This window comes from Phalangium opilio, unplaced genomic scaffold (assembly GCF_054372755.1).
Source record: "Phalangium opilio isolate 3A_F unplaced genomic scaffold, DU_Popi_V2 ptg000810l_1, whole genome shotgun sequence".
Taxonomy (NCBI): domain Eukaryota; kingdom Metazoa; phylum Arthropoda; class Arachnida; order Opiliones; family Phalangiidae; genus Phalangium; species Phalangium opilio.
The window spans coordinates 556,053-576,543 of record NW_028324253.1 but is presented as its reverse complement, the minus strand read 5'-3'; the positions used below and the strand labels follow the sequence as shown (position 1 = coordinate 576,543).

General features: G+C 41.9%; 1 non-coding gene and 1 pseudogene across 1 annotated transcript; both read left to right on the top strand.

The window, feature by feature from the left end:
- Positions 1-4,792: 4,792 nt before the first annotated feature.
- LOC149587850 (small subunit ribosomal RNA) lies at positions 4,793-6,556 on the top strand (annotated as a pseudogene).
- A 489-nt stretch (positions 6,557-7,045) lies between these two features.
- LOC149587849 (5.8S ribosomal RNA) lies at positions 7,046-7,199 on the top strand. The gene has a single exon (XR_016380181.1). It is a non-coding gene; the product is annotated as a 5.8S ribosomal RNA (ribosomal RNA).
- The last annotated feature ends 13,292 nt before the right edge of the window (positions 7,200-20,491 follow it).

Here is a 20,491-nt window from a genome sequence, read left to right as displayed (position 1 = left end):
CTACAATTGCTAGTATACATACCTGAAAAACAATTATCTTGTTTAACCAAGAAGCCTAGAAAAAATAAGAAACATTTTTGAATACCTAGATTTACCAACTGCTCTTGTTTACCCGTTTCAATTTCCTTAGCACGGTTAATTACGAAACTGAATTTGTTTGTAGGCCTTTAACTAAGCCTATTGCAGAGACAAAGAGAGCCTCATGTTACCCTAAGCCTAACAGAATTCAAAATTTCATCAGTACATTCTATGTTCTATAACCCCTGTGTTATTGTTATATAGAGTACCTTAACCAGTGGGAGCCGTAACGCTTTATCTTTTAAGTTGCTCAATTATTTTACGTTATTAAACAACAAAAAAGGTACTTACTTATGCTTATTTACTCATGCCCTCTGCCGAAAAACTGCACTACGTTCAACAGAACTTAGTAACCTTAGCCGAAAGCCCGAAAGAAAACTTTCCAAAAGCCGATAACTTAAACTCAACCGCCGGCTTTTCCGCAAGCCCGTAGTCCCAGGGATGTTTGATATATCGACACTCTATAGGGATCGGCCTCTTCCTATACCCGTAATGTTAAAAAAGGGGCAAGTTTTTGAGGCCGACGACAGCGCCATCTGAATTGCGGGAGCATCGTAACTATGTGATGATTCGTCTGCTAGTAGTACTGCCCCTCTGTGAGGCCTATAAAAGCTGAAAACGATGATGAGAGTTAACATGAACGAAAACAACAAGAAGCTTATTTATTTGTATGAAATTTCAAGTTATTTCAGTGAGTAGTAGTTAATTATAATTAAACTTAGTATAAATAGGTGAATGTTTTCTTTTTAGTGTTGAATTTTAACAAGTTTTCTGTTTAGTCTTTTTTCTACTTTCGGTATTGGTTGTACAAATTTTGCTTTTCTGAAGCACTGTGGATTGATAGCTGAATGAAAAACCGCACAAGATATCTTAAAAAGTCTTTGCAAGTAGAATTTTCAGCCTTAAACCACTTTTCACCTCCATTTGGATCATTTTTATCATTGTCAGATACTTTGTACATAATGACTCTAGTAAGACGAGTGCGTAATTTGGAAATGTAAATCAACGATGGAAAGACTTCATCAAACTCTTTGCTTATAGCTTGTCTATAATTCAGAAAGTTTACAGTGGGTGTTATAAGTTTTTTGTTATCAGATTTGAACTGGATAAGAATGTTGGAATTGGACTCCTCGTTATTTTTCTCAATTAGTTGCTCCAAACATGGTTGGCATACGTGTTTTTGTAAAACTTTAAAAAGTACATATCCTGCTACAAACGCGTGAATGTTGTCTCTGTTTGTTTCCTGACCTACTAATGACTTCTGATAGATTTGAAACTCTTCATCTTTGCATAAAGTTGGAGGATAGGATCCATCATCGAGTATCCTTGGCAAGTTTAAGAATTCTGGATCTACTGAGTTTTTAAATGTGTCAATGTCAAGTAAAATTGATCCATGTCATAGCAACAGTTTGAATTGGAAGGTTTCAAGAGGCAGTTTACAGAAGCAGCCCTATACGCTCCTCGAAAGTGATGAGGGGAGTTGTGATCTCTCGCTCTGCCACCTAATCTAATAGACCCAAAAAAGTTTTCTACAAAATCTTGATTTATCCGTCCAGTTAACAGATACTTGAAGTTGTAGTTTTCTTTTAAATCTTTCCAAAGGTTCATTAATGAAGTGATTGATAATTTCAGCCTTCAATGCATGGTGTAGATCGAAATTTACAATCTTTGAATTTTAATTTCCTAAACATTTCGAGGGCTTTTGTAAAAATCTCATGATGTGGAGATACGTCAGTCATCGGGCGTTTTGAAGGATTCCCTTCGACAATTCTTCTAGAATTGCAACAATAAAACAAGTTATTGATGTTTTCTAAGAACTCTGCTGTGTATACGGCTGCCTGTGAAAGGGTTCCAGTTGCACACGCTGCAAATATTCCAACAGCAACACTTTGGCTAAATAACTGCGCTGCCAAGCTAACTTTCATTTGTGAAAATGGTGATAATTCTAAATGCTTTCTCTTAAGCTTATGTGCAGCCCTGAATTTTCCCAGTTTTACGTCCATGTCATAAAAGTCTTGGATATGTTGCCATTCTATAGACTTTCCATCAATTTCAAATGTGTAATTCTTAAAATTATTCCGCAGACTTTTTAGCAAATAGGGGTGTCATAGAGGAAATGGATTTTTTCGTCTTTGATGGTAAGGTGTGGATTTTTCTCAGAAATTTTGATTTTTGCATACATAGATCGATTGCAGGTACCCACTATTAGGCCACAACTTTGGAGCCGACTGACGCAATCTTTTAGAAGATAATCCAAATGATCAACAGGAGCAGCATCTTTGCTCAAGAAGTATCCAATAGGTTGCATCCAATTGGTTTTTAAGCCTTTAACCATGAAAACTAATGCTTGGTTTGCATATTGATTAGATCTTCCTAAAAATCCAAAATCAACAAAGCCTTCAATGTCGTCTTTTTGTACATCATATGAAAGGCCTTCCTTCAAACTAATTTCGTCAAAGGCAAGGATACACAAACCGATCATCTTTTGGCTTCTTTTCAAATGTTGCTTTTAACGCTTGCAAAATCTTTTGGTCAAAACCAAGCTGAATTTCACTAGTTGCTAGCCATTTTCGGATTGTTCGTTTTGCTGGTAAGCATAATATTGAAGCCCATTGTCTGTATGCCTCAGGACTATGGTAGTATAGCGAAAGTGCCCAGCTTTTCAGTTTTGTCGTGTAACGACGACCCTTTTTCTTTCGCAATCTTAACTTATATTCTGAATTAAAAATTTCATTTCCAATTTCAGATAAAAATCTGGTTGGTTGGCTAAATCTTTCTCGCTTAATTTGGAAATCTTATCCTTCATTATTTTTATTAGCTTAGACTGTTGCTTGATCTTGTTTAAGGAAAGGATTTCTTTTCTGGTTTTCAAACCTTTCACTTGCACTTTGCGGCTTACGTAAGTCTTGCCAGATTCTTGAGCATTAGTAGCTCCTTCTGCTGGCGATTTATTCGCGATTTCTTCTTGACAAATGATTGCCGCAAAAAAAGTATTAGCTACTTCATAGGTAGAAACTTCCATGTCATCCTCTTTGAAGTAATAGATCTCTCCTAATAAATTGTAAACATTTGATTTCGGTATATTCAAATAAATTATAGTAGTAATAAATTCACCTTTGTCTGTTGGTTTGAAAGAAAGAATGTCATTATTTACGCGTGCGTAATTATGATCAATAGTTATTGATGAAGACTCTGCAATTTTCATATAAATGGTTTGGCCGTAGTCAACTTCTAATTTATAACATTAAATTTACCGTTAATGACACTTGGAAATGAGGTGGATTCTGTTGGGCTTGACGCGACTTCATAAAGTGAATCGAACCTCATAATTTTAATATGGTCATCAGCGTTTAAAGTTGGTGATGTTCTTTTTCCGCAGATAGATTTAGGTGCGGCCCGGCCTAAAGTTATTTGGGCTGTTACGCGTCAATTTCAATTGATTTATATAGTTTTATAGGCCTACTATGATTTTTCGATTCGGAAATATCCGCGCAACAAGTAGAGGTTTCACCGAGGTTAGGATCATTTTCCGCGCAACTAGTAGAAGTTTGCCTGACGGTATCTTTAATTTCCGACCCTAAATTAGCCGCGGTTGAAGTAGAATTCGCGCCAACGTTTAATTCATCACCTAAATATATAATTGTTAATGAAATTTAATTGAACACTAATTAGTGAATATTCTACCAGTCGTTTCAGAAAGTTTTGGCATAAAAATTGTTGGTATTGCATTCTGTGTTAATCGGTTTTTAGTTTTAATATTCATAAAATATTTATCCTGGAAATGCATCTGGCATATTTTGTGGTTGTGTTGCAGGTAATCCGCAGTTTGTAGGAAAAGATCCTCTCGTCCGATGGCTTTGAGCCATATTAATGAACTACAAAATGATTTTCTTTCCAATAAGAACCTAACCTAATATTTAATGTTAGAAATCTCACCGATTTTTCTCAATAGGAAACTTAAAAAGGGATAATCTTGGATTTTGTTCTTTGCTTAACCCACAGTTAGGAACAGAACAACGACTTCCAGGCATTTTAACACAATTTATTGCATAAAGTTATTAATTTACATATAATTAGAGTGAAAACGCAATTTTGAGATAATTATTTGAAATTGCGCCAAAACGTTTCAAACAATCTTTCATATTTTGCGCCTTTTTTATTTCAACCAATCAGTAAATGATTTTCTTCTCGCGTTCGGATTTCGCGCGACTTGACGTCATGAATATAATTACGCAGCTCCCTGCCACCATGCGTCCGATTGTTTCGACGGCTCGGTTTTTTACCCCACCTTTTGTCAAGAGAGGCCGATCCCTATAGAGTGTCGACGATATATCAAACATCCCTGGTCGAAGCGATAATTTTATCAGCTAGTCCCAGATCATCCTCGTAAAGGAGGTGCGACGTTGGTGGGCCAATTGGTAATAATTGCTTTTCGATGGTGAGTTTGTCTCGTAAAGGGCAATATTCCAAGTATCTCAGCGTTCACGCTCGAACACGGCGATTGAAATATATCGCCTCGGGTGAATGAATAGAGAAACAGAAGCGATGAAAACCGTTCCCGTGAGGGTTCGGCTTCTCGCTTTAACGTCGATAAAGTTGGAACCGTCCGCTTCAAGCGGCAGTTGTACGACGCCTTTAACCCGGCTCGTCGGTCCTTAATTGGGCCGGTCGTAGCACGGGACTGGCGTCAACTGACGGCAACGTTATTCGTTGTTACATGGTTGATCCTGCCAGTAGTCATATGCAATAAGGTGAAACCGCAAATGGCCCATTAAATTAGTTATGGTTTCTTAGATCGTACTTTTTTACTTAGATAACTGTGGTAATTCTAGAGCTAATACATGCAGCAGAGCCCCGACCTTAGGGAAGGGGCGCTTTTATTAGACCAAGACCAATCGGGCTTCGGCTTACCATGGCGACTCTGGATAACTTTTGGCAAATAGCACCATCTCGTATCGGCGATGTTTCTTTCCAGTGTCTGCCTTATCAACTTTCGATGGTAGGGTACGCGCCTACCATGGTCGTAACGGGTAACGGGGAATCAGGGTTCGATTCCGGAGAGGGAGCCTGAGAAACGGCTACCAAATCCAGGGATGGCAGCAGGCGCGCAAATTACCCACTCCCGGCACGGGGAGGTAGTGACGAAAAATAACAATAAGGGACTCTTTTGAGGCCCCGTAATTGGAATGAGTACACTCTAAATCCTTTAACGAGGATCCATTGGAGGGCAAGTCTGGTGCCAGCAGTCAAGGTAATTCCAGCTCAAATAGCGTATATTAAAGTTGTTGCGGTTAAAAAGCTCGTAGTTGAATCTCAGTTCCAGACAAGCGGTCCACTCCGGTAGTTACTGCCTGGCCTGAACATCCTGTCGGTTTTCCTTCGGTGCTCTTCATTGAGTGTCTTAGGTGCCCGACACGTTTACTTTGAAAAATTAGAGGGCTCAAAGCAGGCGTCCCGCCTGAAAAATGGTGCATGGAATAACGAAAGAGGACTTCGAGCTCTATTGTGTTGGTTTTCGGAACACGAGGTAGTGATTAAAAGGGACAGACGGGGGCATTCGTATTGGGACGCTAGAGGTGAAATTCTGGGACCGTCGCAAGACGAACTACTGCGAAAGCATTTCCCAAGAATGTTTTCATTTATCAAGAACGAAAGGTAGAGGTTCGAAGGCGATCAGATACCGCCCTAGTTCTAACCATAAACGATGCCAACCAGCGATCCGCCTGAGTTACTCAATTGACTCGGCGGGCAGCTTCCGGGAAACCAAAGTTTGTGGGTTCCGGGGGAAGTATGGTTGCAAAGCTGAAACTTAAAGGAATTGATGGAAGGGCACCACCAGAAGTGGAGCCTGCGGCTTAATTTCACTCAAGAGGGGAAAACTTACGCGGCCCGGACACCGGAAGAATTGACAGATTAAGAGCGCTTTCTTGATTCGGTGGGTGGTGGTGCATGGCCATTCTTAGTTGGTGTAGCGATTTGTCTGGTTAATTCCGATAACGAACGAGACTCTAGCCTACTAAATAGGCGACCGATCAATTGTGTCGGTCTTCTTTCTTAGAGGGACAAGCGGCGTTTAGCCGCACGAAACAGAGCAATAACAGGTCTGTGATGCCCTTGGACGTCCGGGGCCGCACGCGCGCTACACTGAAGAAATCAGCGTGTGTTTACTCCTTTCCGGCAGGACTGGGTAACCCGATGAACCTCCTTCGTGATAGGGATAGGGGCTTGTAATTGTCCCCCTTGAACGAGGAATTCCCAGTAAACGTGAGTCATAAGCTCGTGTTGATAACGTCCCTGCCCTTTGTACACACCACCCGTCCTTACTACCGATTGAATGATTTATTGAGGTCTTCGGACTGGTGCTCGGAGCGGCTTTCGGATCGCACCGACGTCCCGGAAAGATGACCAAACTTGATCATTTAAAGGAAGTAAAAGTCGTAACAAGTTTTCCGTAGGTGAACCTGCGGAAGGATCATTATCGAAAAATCCGTTCACGACCTACCGACGATACGATTTCGTTCGCGACAAAGCAGTGCCTTCACGACACGAGAGGCGCCGTAAACTTTTCTTACGGCGTCGACAAGTGATTAACGGGTGTACAGACCGAAGTTTGGATTCGCCCTCGTGGTGCTCCCTTCGAAAGTCCCTGGCTGGCTTTGTCGCGTCGAACAGGTCGCGACGGGTAGAAATCGCTCTCCAGTGGAATCAAGAAAATCTCGGCGAACCAGACTGCTCGAGTGTAGAATCTTTCGTGTCTGAGCGCATGGAAGACAGAGGGCTCGGGCCGCGAAAGTCAAATCCGCGGCAGCTCGATCGATTCAATTTTCGGGAGTTTACCCTTTTTCCGTGGTAAATTCCCGGCACTATCCGTATAACCTCTATCATAGGGCGTTACCAAGCGTCCGCCTTTCTTGACAGAAGCGCTTTAAATCAAGGGTTTGTATTTTTGAAAAACAAAAAAAGGTACGACTCTAAGCGGTGGATCACTCGGTTCGTGGGTCGATGAAGAACGCAGCTAGCTGCGAGACTTGGTGTGAATTGCAGGACACATTGAGCACTTATCTTTCGAACGCACATTGCGAACTCTGGTCTTTCCCGAGGTTTCGCCTGTCTGAGGGTCGGATTACTGACCACTGCGACCGCTTTTCGTACTCGATCATTCGAAGACGATTAGTCGGTTCTATGGTGACCGTGTTTCTTGGTTCGCGAAAGTTTACCTTTCGGGAATCGAGATCGGTTTAAATCGCGTGTTTCGTCTCGTTCGTCGACTTGCCGTGTCGTTGTCACACGTTCGATTCGTGCTATGCCTTAAAAACCATAAGGGCCAGAGCGGCTTCCGAGTAATGCGTAAAAACATTTTCTCGGCAAGTTCGTCTCGCGATGGTCCGGGCCATTCGAACGATTTCGGTCCTCGATCTAATTCGTTTGACGTGGTCGGTTTTACGCTTGTTTTCGTAAGAAACGGCGTTCGGCTACGCGTCTCGATGCTTTCGAAAGCGCGCCCCAGGGTTCTTTCCGAAGGATTCTGCGGGCGGGTTAATAGAAAGTTACGCTAGCCACCTCGATTTATTAAAACTGTCGACCTGAGATCAGACGAGATAACCCGCTGAATTTAAGCATATAAATTAGCGGAGGAAAAGAAGTCAAAAGAGATTCCCTTAGTAGCGGCGAGCGAAAAGGGAGAAGCTCAGCACCCAAGCGCCCGTCCCAAAGGGGCGGGAGTGCTATTTGGTGTTTAGGAGTAGCGCGACCGAAGGTTGACCTAAGCGCAAGTCCTCCTGACTGGGGCTCTCGCCCATAGAGGGTGCAAGGCCCATAGTCGCTTATGGTCTCCGGCGGAAGCAAAACTCCTTGGAGTCGGGTTGCTTGAGAGTGGGTGGTAAACTCCATATAAGGCTAAATACGACCACGAAACCGACAGCGAACAAGTACCGTGAGGGAAAGTTGAAAAGAACTTTGAAGAGAGAGTTCAAGAGTGCGTGAAACCGTTTAGAGGTAAACGGGTGGGCCATCGAAGGTGATCGTCGGAGGGATTCAGTCGGACGTGAGGTCGTCTTTAACGGTGCGAACCTCGGTCGGCCGGGCGGGCGATTGCTGCAGGCCGTTTGGCGCATTTCCTTCCGTTCGAACTACGCTGGGACCGGTCTGGTCAATGAAAGTTGTCCGTCTTTGAAAGCGGGCGCCGAAAAGTAGCCGGTGGTTTCTCCCTTGCAGAGTTTCTACCGGTGTTTTAGCCAGCTCGATTCACGAGTGAGCGTTCGCCAGACCGGGGACGATTTATGCCCTGTGCGGGCTACGCCAAGCACTCCCTTTACCGGGAACGAAGCGGCGGGACAGGTGTTGTCGTTCGGTTTGTCGTTTCACATTTGCGTGAGCGGCTGCCGGCGATCTCCTCTGGTTTCCGTTCGCACTCGTCGATGCTCAGGTGATCAGCAGCGAGTAAGTCGGTAACCCACTCGACCCGTCTTGAGTCTAAAATGTGCGCGATTGCATCACCGGTAATGTTAACTTTCATTTCCGTCGGTACACGCGCCTAGGGCTCAGTCGGTGTTATATTATGTGCCGTTTCTTATACAAACCGTGCAGCTCTTTTGTTTAAGACAGAGTTCGAGTCTCTGCACGTCGTTTTCGCGAAGTTACGGGTGTTTTTTTCAATTACTGCTCCAATGCCATTTTTGGTCATAGCCCCCTCGACCGCGCGGATGCCTCGTTCAGTGCCACGATTTTAAATTTCGTTTTTTTGGCTTTAATTCGTCTTATTGAACTGCTACGCGCTCCATCATGACGGACCCTAGTTCTGATGAGGATGACAAGGCGTTTTTACCTAAACCTAGCGAATCTCTCGATGAGTCTGGACAGAATACCAATACTCTCTCCGGGGAGACGTCTGACGGTGAGGATGCCTTTTCTGGGTTGACTGCTGACTCTCAGGTTGGACATACTCAGCCTACTGGCCCTGGCACTACCCCTGCATTGCCGCCCACGTCTTCTTTGTCATCTAAGCCCATATAACGGCTTCTACAGCTGTCAGCCAAATTTGAGGAACTTTTACATACACGCTCGGCTTCAAATAAAAAGGTCCTTTAAAAACGCTGCACGCGAAGCGGCTCGGGCCATTTGGTCGGATATTTCGGCATTAGTAATCGAACTCAACAATACCGTTGCGCACACGGAAGGCTCGTTATCCGAAAACGTTCGCGTAATGGACAACCTCCTGGCTCGTCCAGCTCCTCCCCAGCCTCCACAGTCCTTTCCACTCAACCTGCTCCTTCAGCCCATGTAGCCTCCTATTCCCATATCGCTTCTGCGTTGCGTCCCTCTTCCGCCCCATCCACTTGTAATGCACCTGCTCCTCGACCTTCTGTTCACCAAGCTCCATCCAGTACCCCCGCTCTATCGCTTGTCTGCTACCCTACTACTAAAGGAGTTACATCCGGGCAACTACGCGATACCATACGTGATGGAGTAAAACTTTGCCAAACTGAACGTATGTGTCGTTCGTGTACGTCACCTCGCTGACAAAGGTCTCGCAATATCCGTTCCCGACCAACGCGACCTTTGTGCCCTACAGTCTTTCGTCACTGAAGATCCCACGCTTTCCACAACAGTCCGTTGCGAGGTTGCCCAACCGCAACGCTCGCAACGCACCATCTTCCAGATAGATGACTCGCTCTCATTCGACAAAATAACCTTGACGCTGCACCAAACGATTTCGCCCTGCTCACCAAGTTTCAAACCAACCGGGGTACTAATTGCGTTGTGGAACTAGCACCTGCACATTTTCATGCTCTTCTGGAGCGAGGTCGGGCCTTCCTAGGTTTTCGATACTGCACCGTTCGCGAGCGCCTAAACGTTCGCCGATGCTTCCACTGAATGTAATTTCCGAATTTGTCTATTGTTATAAAATTGGGAAAAAAACTTTAAATGGGCGTTTATAGAACTGAATGTAATATCCTACAGGAGCGCTTCACCTGTAGTGGTAGTAAACCTGGATTCAGACATAGATAGTTGCGACGAACGTGAACCTTCCCAATTCATCTCATCGTGAGTAGTGATCTTTCTATAAATTGGTGGTTTGGACATTATATAAGTCTCTTTTTGTATTTAGTAAACGTATATGGCTAATTATGCTTCTTTTTCATTAGTTATCTAAAGTCCGAAATCGTGAAATTTATTATTAAGGGTTGGATTGATCTGGGGAAGGATTTGGGTTGTTGCGGGATGGATAAAATATTTCGAAACCCTTTGTGTACATTATTTGTCAGTGAAGGTTTATGTGTAAAGTTGTTGTTATTCACAGTAATTCAGAAATATTCGAAGTGGCTAAGGAAGATGAGGGGTCTGGTGTAGAAGGGGACGCGTGTGCGACAAAAGACGAGACGTGTGATGGAGATGGAGGCGCGTGTGCGACAAAAGACGAGACGTGTGATGGAGATAGAGGCGCGTGTGCGACTGGAGATGCCGCTGTTGCTGAGCAAGGTGGCGAGCATTTGAACGAAGAGAAAGATATATTTACGGAATAGAAAGGTTAGCTTTTTTAAAACTTAATATGGGGAATTTAAGAGTAATTAATCTTAATTACTGTAAATAGTGGTATTTTCAAGTGACGTACGCTACGCAGGGCAGGATCTGTACGAAGGATTAGATTGGTTGTCAAACGAAATAGCCAAAGTTAAATAACTTTTAACTTGCTTTAGGTTATTTAAGCCGCGTTTTGTTTGCGCTCCTGTTTTTCTTGCTATTTTTCGGGATTAACTTTGAGTTATTTCTGCGCGATTATTCTCTATAGTATTCTTTAACTCGTTTCTCAGTATTTTTGCGCCTTAAACTGTTTCTGTCCGGATTTCTGATTGATTTTTGGTCCCCCATAGTTCCGCTTTACTAAGCCTCGGCCGCCTCGTGGGCTGTTATTAGTGTAAGTGTCGCCGTAATGCGTAATTAGGACGTTAAGGTGAAAGACTGTGGCACTCTCTGCCCGGACTACCGCCGTCATGGTTGTCTCGCACCAAAGAAGATATACGCCCCAGGAATGGAAAGTGTAGCTTCCTCTAGTGTAAATTTTTGTCTCTCCCCTTCTAGTACGCTCCAAAGGCAGGCTCGGTTGACCGAGGTATTTCTGGCTACATTGAAATTGCATAGACTGGAAGTTCCTTGGTCAACCCAACCCCGAGACATACCTTCCATTCCTGGAGCGTATATTTTCTTTCCTCGCACTCACATATCGTACTCCTAACAAAGGCCTATAACGTCACTTCAGCCCTCTCAGACTCGGCAATAAATTCCCTGCACCCTCTCGGTTCTCAAGACCCTGAACTTCTTGCTACAAATCTTCGATTAACATGTGACAACTCATCTAAATCTCCAGTCATTCCCTCAACCTCTCCTAAATCACAGCCCTCACCTCATGACCCTCAGGTTGAGCTTGCCGCCTCCTCCATTTCGAATACCGGTCGTGATCATTCTGTGAAGAGACGTCCCCGTTCTAAGCGTACCCGGTTATGTACTAAAATGAAAACCCCGAAAAGCCAACTCTTCTTTGCCTAAGAGTACTAAGAATCGGTGCATGCCTAAGAGCACAAAGAATCTGTGCACAGTGTGTCAACTGAAAGTGGAAGCCTCACACAAGGCTTTCCAATGCGAACTGTGTTTTGCCTGGTCCCACTTAACCTGTGTGAATGTCTCTGAGGAAATATACTCTTATCACATCAATACATCTAACTTTGTTTTTTTCTGCCCAGTCTGTGCATTGAAAGGCCCACCGTACTACGTTCAGTTTCGCAAATTATGGTTGACCTAACTGACCTCAAGCTACGGCTGACCTAACTTCCAAAGGAAGTCTTGACATTCGCGCCCAATGTGTGGCTCTTGCTACCCAACTACAAGATGTCGCCGCTCTTCCTGTTTTCAAGCCTATCACTCAGCCCACTCTTGAAGACGGTGTTCTTGACCCCACTTAGCTCTCTCTGACCTCTGCTCTCGGTTAGACACCCTTCAATCTCATATGGCAGCTAGTCAGTCTGAGATCGAAACTCTGAAGGAGGGTCTCGCGGAGAGATGTTATTCATAACCGTGCCCACAATCTCATAATGGCTGACAAAATCTCAACCTTCTCTCAAAAGCTAGAAGAGGTCTATCTAGCTGAATTTGCCGACGCTCCAGCGGAACGGCCCGAACGGGACATTTGGGCGCCGACATTTAGGCCCTGGTCATTTAGGCGCCGGGAAAGTTAGGCGCCGCGACATTTAGGCTCCGCGACAATTTGGCACCGAGACATTTAGGCGCCGAGACAATTAAGCGCCGCGATATTGCCGTAAAAGTTTCGTGAAAGATTTGAGATATTTAATAAAGGAACATGACAAGTACTTTGACTTCCCAAAATTATATGCCTTTTCCAAATTATTGTTAATTTTTTTGACTTCCCAAAATAATATGCCTTTTCCAAAATATTGTTGTTGATTTCCCAAAATATTGCTGTTTATCTTCATTGAATTCGCAAAATAATATGCCTTTTCTAAATTATTGTTTATCTTCTTTGACTTCCCAAAATAATATGCTTTTTCCAAGATATTGTTGTTGATCTTCATTAACTTCCCAAAATAATATGCCTTTTCCAAAATATTGTTGTTTATCTTCATTAATTTCCAAAATAATATGCCTTTTCCAAATTATTGTTTATCTTCTTTGAATTCCCAAAATAATATGCCTTTTCCAAAATATTGTTGTTAATCATCGACTTCCCAAAATAATATGCCTTTTCCAAAATATTGTTGTTTATTTTCATTGACTTCCCAAAAACAATATGCCTTTTCCAAATTATTGTTTATCTTCTTTGACTTCCCAAAATAATATGCCTTTTCCAAAATATTGTTCGTGTTCGTTGACTTTCCAAAATAATATGCCTTTTCCAAAATATTGTTGTTCGTGTTCGTTGACTTTCCAAAATAATATGCCTTTTCCAAAATATTGTTGTTTATCTTCATTAATTTCCCAAAATAATACGCCTTTTCCAAATTATTGTTTATCTTCTTTGAATTTCCAAAATAATATGCCTTTTCCAAGATATTGTTGTTTATCATCATTGACTTGCCTTTTCCAAATTATTGTTTATCTTTTTTGACTTCCCAAAATAATTTGCCTTTTCCTAAATATTGTTTTTATCTTCATTGACTTCCTAAAATAATATGCCTTTTCCAAAATATTGTTGTTTATCTTCATTAATTTCCCAAAATAATACGCCTTTTCCAAATTATTGTTTATCTTCTTTGAATTTCCAAAATAATATGCCTTTTCCAAGATATTATTGTTTATCTTCTTTGACTTGCCTTTTCCAAATTATTGTTTATCTTTTTTGACTTCCCAAAATAATTTGCCTTTTCCTAAATATTGTTTTTATCTTCATTGACTTCCTAAAATAATATGCCTTTTCCAAAATATTGTTGTTCGTGTTCGTTGACTTTCCAAAATAATTTGCCTTTTCCAAAATATTGTTGTTTATTTTCATTGACTAACCAACTTAGGTTAGTTTAGGTTTTTTTTTATTATTTTAGTATTGTTTTGTAAAAACAAGTAAGGTTTCGTGTCCTTAAATGGGGATTGCGAACATAGTCATGCAGTGACGCACAGGGACAATACACAGGTTGCCAAATTGAGAGGTCATTACGGATTTTTAGAAGAAATAATGGAAAAATTATTGGCACGTAAATGTCTCGACGCCTAAATGTCGCGGAGCCTAAATGTCACGGTGGCTAAATGTCGCTGCGCCTAAATGTCGCGGCGCCTAAATGTCACGGCGCCTAATTGTCTTGGCGGCTAAATGGCGGCGCCTAAATAACCAGCGCCTAAGTGGCGGCGCCTAAATGTCACGGACCGACGCTCCAGTGGCCTTTAGCGTATGCAAGCTCACTAGCCTCAACGACCAAAAAGAGTCTGACACCACCCCCATAACCCTTCCTTCAACCTCTACCACCTCTAACGCGAGTCAAACGTCTCTCCAACTGGATCTCGGTGTCAGCCGTCATACTGCCCATACACAGACTGTCAACTCTGACCTGCCTATACCGGTTACAGGCGTTCTCGCTCGCCCAACCTCGTCATTCACGCATCACCAAAGGCCTCTTGTTGGTAACCTACCCACTCTTCAAGCTCAACTGGATCTCGGTGTCAGCCGTGACACTGCCCTTACACAGACTGTCAACTCTGACCTGCCTATACCGGTTACAGGCGTTCTCGCTCGCCCAACCTTGTCATTCACGCATCATCAAACGCCTCTTGTTTCCTAACCTACTCACTCCTCAAGCTCCGCCTATTACCACTATGTTACCAACTGATAGTTTCACAACCCATGGCACTCATCCGCATTCAGTCTCTGGCCCTCCTCTACTCCCTGCCCAGGGACTAGGTGTCCCTCCTCTACCTCCGTCGATTCGGGTACAAGGGGACTATGAATTCAACACCAGGAAATTTAATGCCTTACTATTCAAAGCACCTGATAATGACAATGCCCATGAAGACATGAGCTTTGCTCGTACTATCTTTCAAGATATGGGCTTCAAATCGACTGAGTACAATTCCGTCCGCATCTCCTGTATTGGCCCTTTTCACTTGGGTCAGGCCCGCCCATGCGCCTTACCTTTCGGTCAGTGAGTCACCGCCAGTACTTTGTGCATCGTGTTCAGGATTGGCGCCACCTCGGTAACTTTGACTATCCCGTCTCTCATGACCGTACTGTCGCCCAACGTCAAACTCATCGCGCCCTCGTTGATGAACTCCGCCACTTGAAAGCTCAGGGTCATTCTGACCTATGTATTCGGCAAGGTCAGATCACTTCCTATACTACATATGCCCCGATTCCGGTACCGCAGCGTCAATCCTCACGAGCGGCGCCTGCGTTAAACTACCCTCCAGCGTTACTTACCACTCAAGTTTAATGATTTACTCCTTCAATGCTCAGCACCTGTATAATAAGCACGATGAACTTTTAACCCTTGCCTCTACTAGTAACCCCGACTGTATCTGTATCTGCGAAACCTGGGCCTCTACTAAACTGGATGACGCTATATTTAATTTACCCCACTAATCTTTCCTCCGTAAAGACCGTCTCTCTCGTCCTGGAGGTGGAATTATCATCTATGTGAAAGACTTAATTCCATTCCATGAACTTACAATACCTGAGCAGTTCCATTCCATGAACTTACAATACCTGAGCAGTATGAAGAATCCCTCTGGATAGAACTGAAACCGCCCAACTCAGCCGCGTGGATTACTCTGGGTTGTGTGTACCGCCCCCCTAATACTCCAAGGGACCAAACCACTAAACTCTTCCAAAACATACAATCAATATCATCAACGAAATTAGACCTTATTATAACTGGCGACTTCAACCTCCCACTTCTTAATTGGGATACCCTCACCACGCTAAAATATGCCTCTTACGAACATGACCAACTCTTACAACTTCTCGTGATTTCGGCCCTAACTCAACGATGCTGGCCCATTGGGCCGAATCCCATTAGACCGAATGTCCCAATGAACCGAATCCCGTTGGACCGAATATAGCCAAAATGTGCGGGTTTATTATCTTAAAATTTTCATTGCTATTAAACGATATATTTTTAACGCCGTATTTTAAAACCAAATTTAAAAATACCTCTTTTGGTTGAAAGAAAATGCCCTTGTCCTTAAGCTTGCGTCTATCAATACAATTTCCTATATAAAAAATGATACTGTGATTGTCAAATCCCAAGTTTAAAAGGATGCCTCTATTGTAACCGAGCCGAATCAAAGTCAACCTGAAATGACCCGTAAAAGAATCAATATTTTGGAAAAGGCATATATTTATTGTTAAAGGAAGTTAATAAATGCAAAAATAAATAATTGTTCCAGAATCTTTATAAAATTAAATTGTTGGAAAAGGCCCGCTTTTATTATGCAAGGACCTCAATGAAAATAAAAATATTTTGGAAAATCGGTTATCCTACCACTTCCAAACCTAACCTAAACAAACCTAACCCTAACCTAACTTTACCTAACCCTACCTATCCCAACCTAACCTAACCGTACCTAACCCAACCAAACCCTACCAAACCTAACCTAACCTAACCTTACCTTACCTAACCTAACCTAACAAAACCTAACCTTACCTAAACCTAACCTAACAAAACCTAACCTTACCTAAACCTAACCTATTCCAACCTAACCGTACCTAACCCAACCAAACCCTACCAAACCTAACCTAACATAACCTAACCTAACCTAACCTAACCTTACCTTACCTTACCTAACCTAACCTAACCTAACAAAACCTAACCTTCCCTAAACCTAACCTAACAAAACCTTACCTTACCTAAACCTAACCAAACCTAACCTTACCTAACCAAACTTAACCTAACATAAACCTAACCTAACCCAACCCAACCCAACCTAACCTAACCTAACAAAACCAAACAAAACCTAACCTAACCTAACCAAACCTTACCTAACCTAACCTCAACCTAACCTAACCAAACCAAACCTTACCTAGCCAAACCTTACCTAGCCAAACCTAACCTAAACCTAACCAAACCTAACCTAAACCTAACCTAACCAAACCTTACCTAACCTAACCTAACCGCGGTAGAGAGCGGATCTAAACAGTGTATTCCTCTCTCTGCTTGTGCGCCAATATTGCGCAGAGCAGTAATCGCGTTACAGCTTGTGCCGAGAGGAGAGGAGAGTTTTCCCACGTGACCCTACATTTCGCGTAGCCGTCTGCCTATTCACCTCACCTTTCCATACCCTTCTTCTTCCATGATGAGACCTGTCCCATTGCGGTCCGTGCGGGGGATGTACGTATTTCGCGGAACGGGTTTCAACTCATAACAGGTTTCGCGTGAGTTGCACATATCTCACGCCCGAATATTCGGTGGTATTCGGTATTAGGTATTCGGCAAAATCAATATTCGCGGCATCACTACAGTCTAGCTTTTGATCTAGAGTCTAAAGGTTTTAAGGGATATTCCCATTTAGGATGTGAAGGAGAAGTAGGGGGATCATACGGGCTTTGGCATTGCCCAGGGGAACATTGACTATGAGAGGACCCCCAATTTGCAGGGCAAGATGATACAGCCTTGGTTATGGTCTTAAGTTTAGGGGGTGATCTCCTCTTTTCCCTTTTCTCAGCATTCCTTTTCCTTTCTTCGATATCCTTTTCAATTGTTTTACAGGAATTCCTCAATTGTTCCATAGAAGTAAATTGTTAAAAGAGAAGAGGGACCGTCCATAAACTACGTCACGCGAAAAAAAAGCATTTTCTGACCCCTCCGTCCCCCCCAGATCACGCTTCGTCAGGCTTTTCTCCGACCCCTCCCCTGAAAACCACGTCACATTTCTTTAACCCCCCCCTCTGCACTGTGATTTGTCTTAATTTACAAATTTAATTTGATTAATTTGTTAAGTGATATGCCGCTCTCGCAGAAATATTTTGCTCGGCTGAAAATTCAAAGTTCTCTTCCGTTTTAAGCTTTTTCCCTCTGATTGACCTTTAGAATTTTAATGTCTGGATGTGATTATTATAAACTTCAAAAAAGTCCCATAAAGCTTAGTTAAAGGGGCACACTTTTTAGGTTTCGACACTGTCACCGAAAACAGACTAATCGAGTTTGAGATTTAGAAAATTTGCCAAAGAAACGAAACCATTTCAATCGACAGGGGGATTTGATTCTTCCTTAAAAATAATAGGGGCGAATAAACAGAGACATAAGAGAGTTTACGCTGTTTATTTTAAATGCGCTATTTAAATTGGCTATAAAAAGGTGTAAATTTTCTACTATTTAAGCGATGATGGAATAACAATTTTGTAAATTATTGTAACGGTGGACTATGGAATGTTGTCTTTCCCTCATCTATAACATAAGAGAGCCAATCGGCCTCTTACTGACTTCGTAACAAAATCAATGCTAAATGTGACGTCACGCATCGAAGAACCCCTCCCTCCCCCTTGTCACGGACCGTCACAAATTTTGAAACCCCCTCCCCCCCATAAGAGTGTGACGTAGTTTATGGACGGTCCCAGAGGAGTTCTAAATTCATCCTTTAAATTACTTTTAATTATGGGAACTAACTCCTTTTCGGAAAGAGGATGAGTCATCCCTAAGTTTAATTTCATTACATCCCCGAAGAAATCTTCTACAGATTCCTTATCCTTCTGACTTCTTTGGGAAATATCTGTTTTTAATTTTAGAGTCAGCTTCAGAATCTCTAAATTGAGCTTTAAAATGTCTTTTGAATGTTTTCCAAGCTAAGTGTGGATGAGTAGGGTTTGAGCTACAATTATCGTCATACTTACGGATTAAATCCCGGTACCAATATAAAGCATGCCCTCGTAAAGGAAGAGGCAATGCTGCTAACCTATCTTCATTCGAAAGCTCGTGAAATTTAGCATATTCCTCAAAAGCAGCTAAGAATTCAGAGGCATTATCACTCGAGGATCCCATAAATGCTAACCTTTCCGGAGGCTCAATAGGGACTTTTCTCGTCTGGGCTACTTGAGGATTTGTACATCTATTTATTAATGTAGGTAAATCCCTATCTAATTTATCCAAACTAGTAGCTATTGCAGTATTTATTGCTACATTTTGAGCTACGGCATTAGCCTGTGTGGTAGAATTATCTGCCAAAGTTTGGAGTAAAGGCAGTATAAAGGATCTTAATTCCTCATCAGTAGTATCTGGTCCAATTTGAGGAGGTTGTCTATTGGTACCAGCATCTCTAGTGGGACGAGACGGAGACATTTGAGTTCCGGTAGTTTTAACTCTAGGAGTAGGGTAAGTGTTAGCAAAACTAACTTTTGACTTAATGCTTTTTGAACCAAGTTTAGAAGTGACAAGTGTATCAATCCCAGTTTGAAGAGGGAAATTTGAGGGAGCTGAACTTCCCTGGGGAGCGGGAATGCTCATATGAGAGAATAATTGATAGGGAGAAAATCCCGAAGCTAAAGAGGCTGCAGTCCTCTTTCTCGTATCAGCATCTTCTTCGTCCTTCTCTTCTTCAAAGCGAAGAATCCGATTAAAGTCCTCCAATGGATCTTCAATTTCAGGCGGTGCTAGCGTGTCGCCATCATCCCCCGCAGAGGCAAATAGATCTTCCCTTGACTTGTCTTCCTCATTATGTAATTTTGATTCATACTCCTCAGAATCTTGAGGAGATCTCCATTGTTTATTGTCCAAATAGGCCATTATTTTATTTAATTAAGTTTTACAATAATCAAGTTACGTTTGTACAAAATAAACAAGTTATCTCAATTCAATACATTAACAATAAAGATAATTTTATTTCTAATTTATTATTAAAATTAATTATGATTAATTAGGATTTAATTAATTATCTTTACCGTCACGTGCGGGGCGAATATACCAACGATGATAAACAGTTTTTTATTACGGGACTAAACGAGGCTTAAGGCCTAGTCGCTTCGGGTCCCTGTTCGGGCGCCCTTTATGTAACCCTCAATAGAATAATTTAACGAAGGGAGATTCTCCCGAGGGCCATAAAAATAAATCAAAGACAACTTACTTTCTTTATCCAAAAATAGGAGAAGAATCTTCCAGAGATTTTATTAATTAATTTGAATAGGGATAAACCTGAAATTGTCCTTACAAGTCTTATCAATTTTAACGGAACAAAAACGCTCTCTCCGAGAGCCGACTACAAGATAACAAAATTATTGAAAAAAATCACAGAAAATTTGAAAGGAGGAGGAGCATGTAACATGGAGGTAAATATACCCTGCCAGATCCAAGGAGTGGAAACTCCAAAGAATCTGGCAGCCATGTTACAATATATAACATATATTAAGATTTGAATATTATTTTTATATATATAATAAATACCTTTTAAAAATATAAATGTCTAAAATTTTAAAAAATCAGGTATCGAAGTTTATTATGATCACAATTACTTAAATGTAATTAAAATATTATACATGACAAAATATCACAAACTTTAGGACTTTTTTTACATCACAAATCATATATTGTAGATTTTTATCGCAAATCATATTTTGTGGGTTTTTTTGTCACAAATCATATTTTTTACTTTTCTCGAAGTAGGTATTATTGCATAGTATTTGACTCTAGAAGTCAGAAATAACATCAATGTCCTCGTCTTGAGTATCAGTAGTTGAATTTACTTAGTTCAGCTAGCTAGCTAATTGGACCAAGTCATCTTGCGACTTATTGCCACTTATCTAACGCCTTTACAATTTTTGCCGAGGGAGTACATTTCACTGTTAAATCGTTTATACATATCTACCGTAGGCTCAAAATTAACACAGCCTCCTGCCTCCTGAACGCATTGACTACTTAGTAGAATACCATCTATTGTTGATGTGACTAGTTTGTTCCTGGTCTTGGTTTTGGTCAAGTTTACTTTGCTAAAA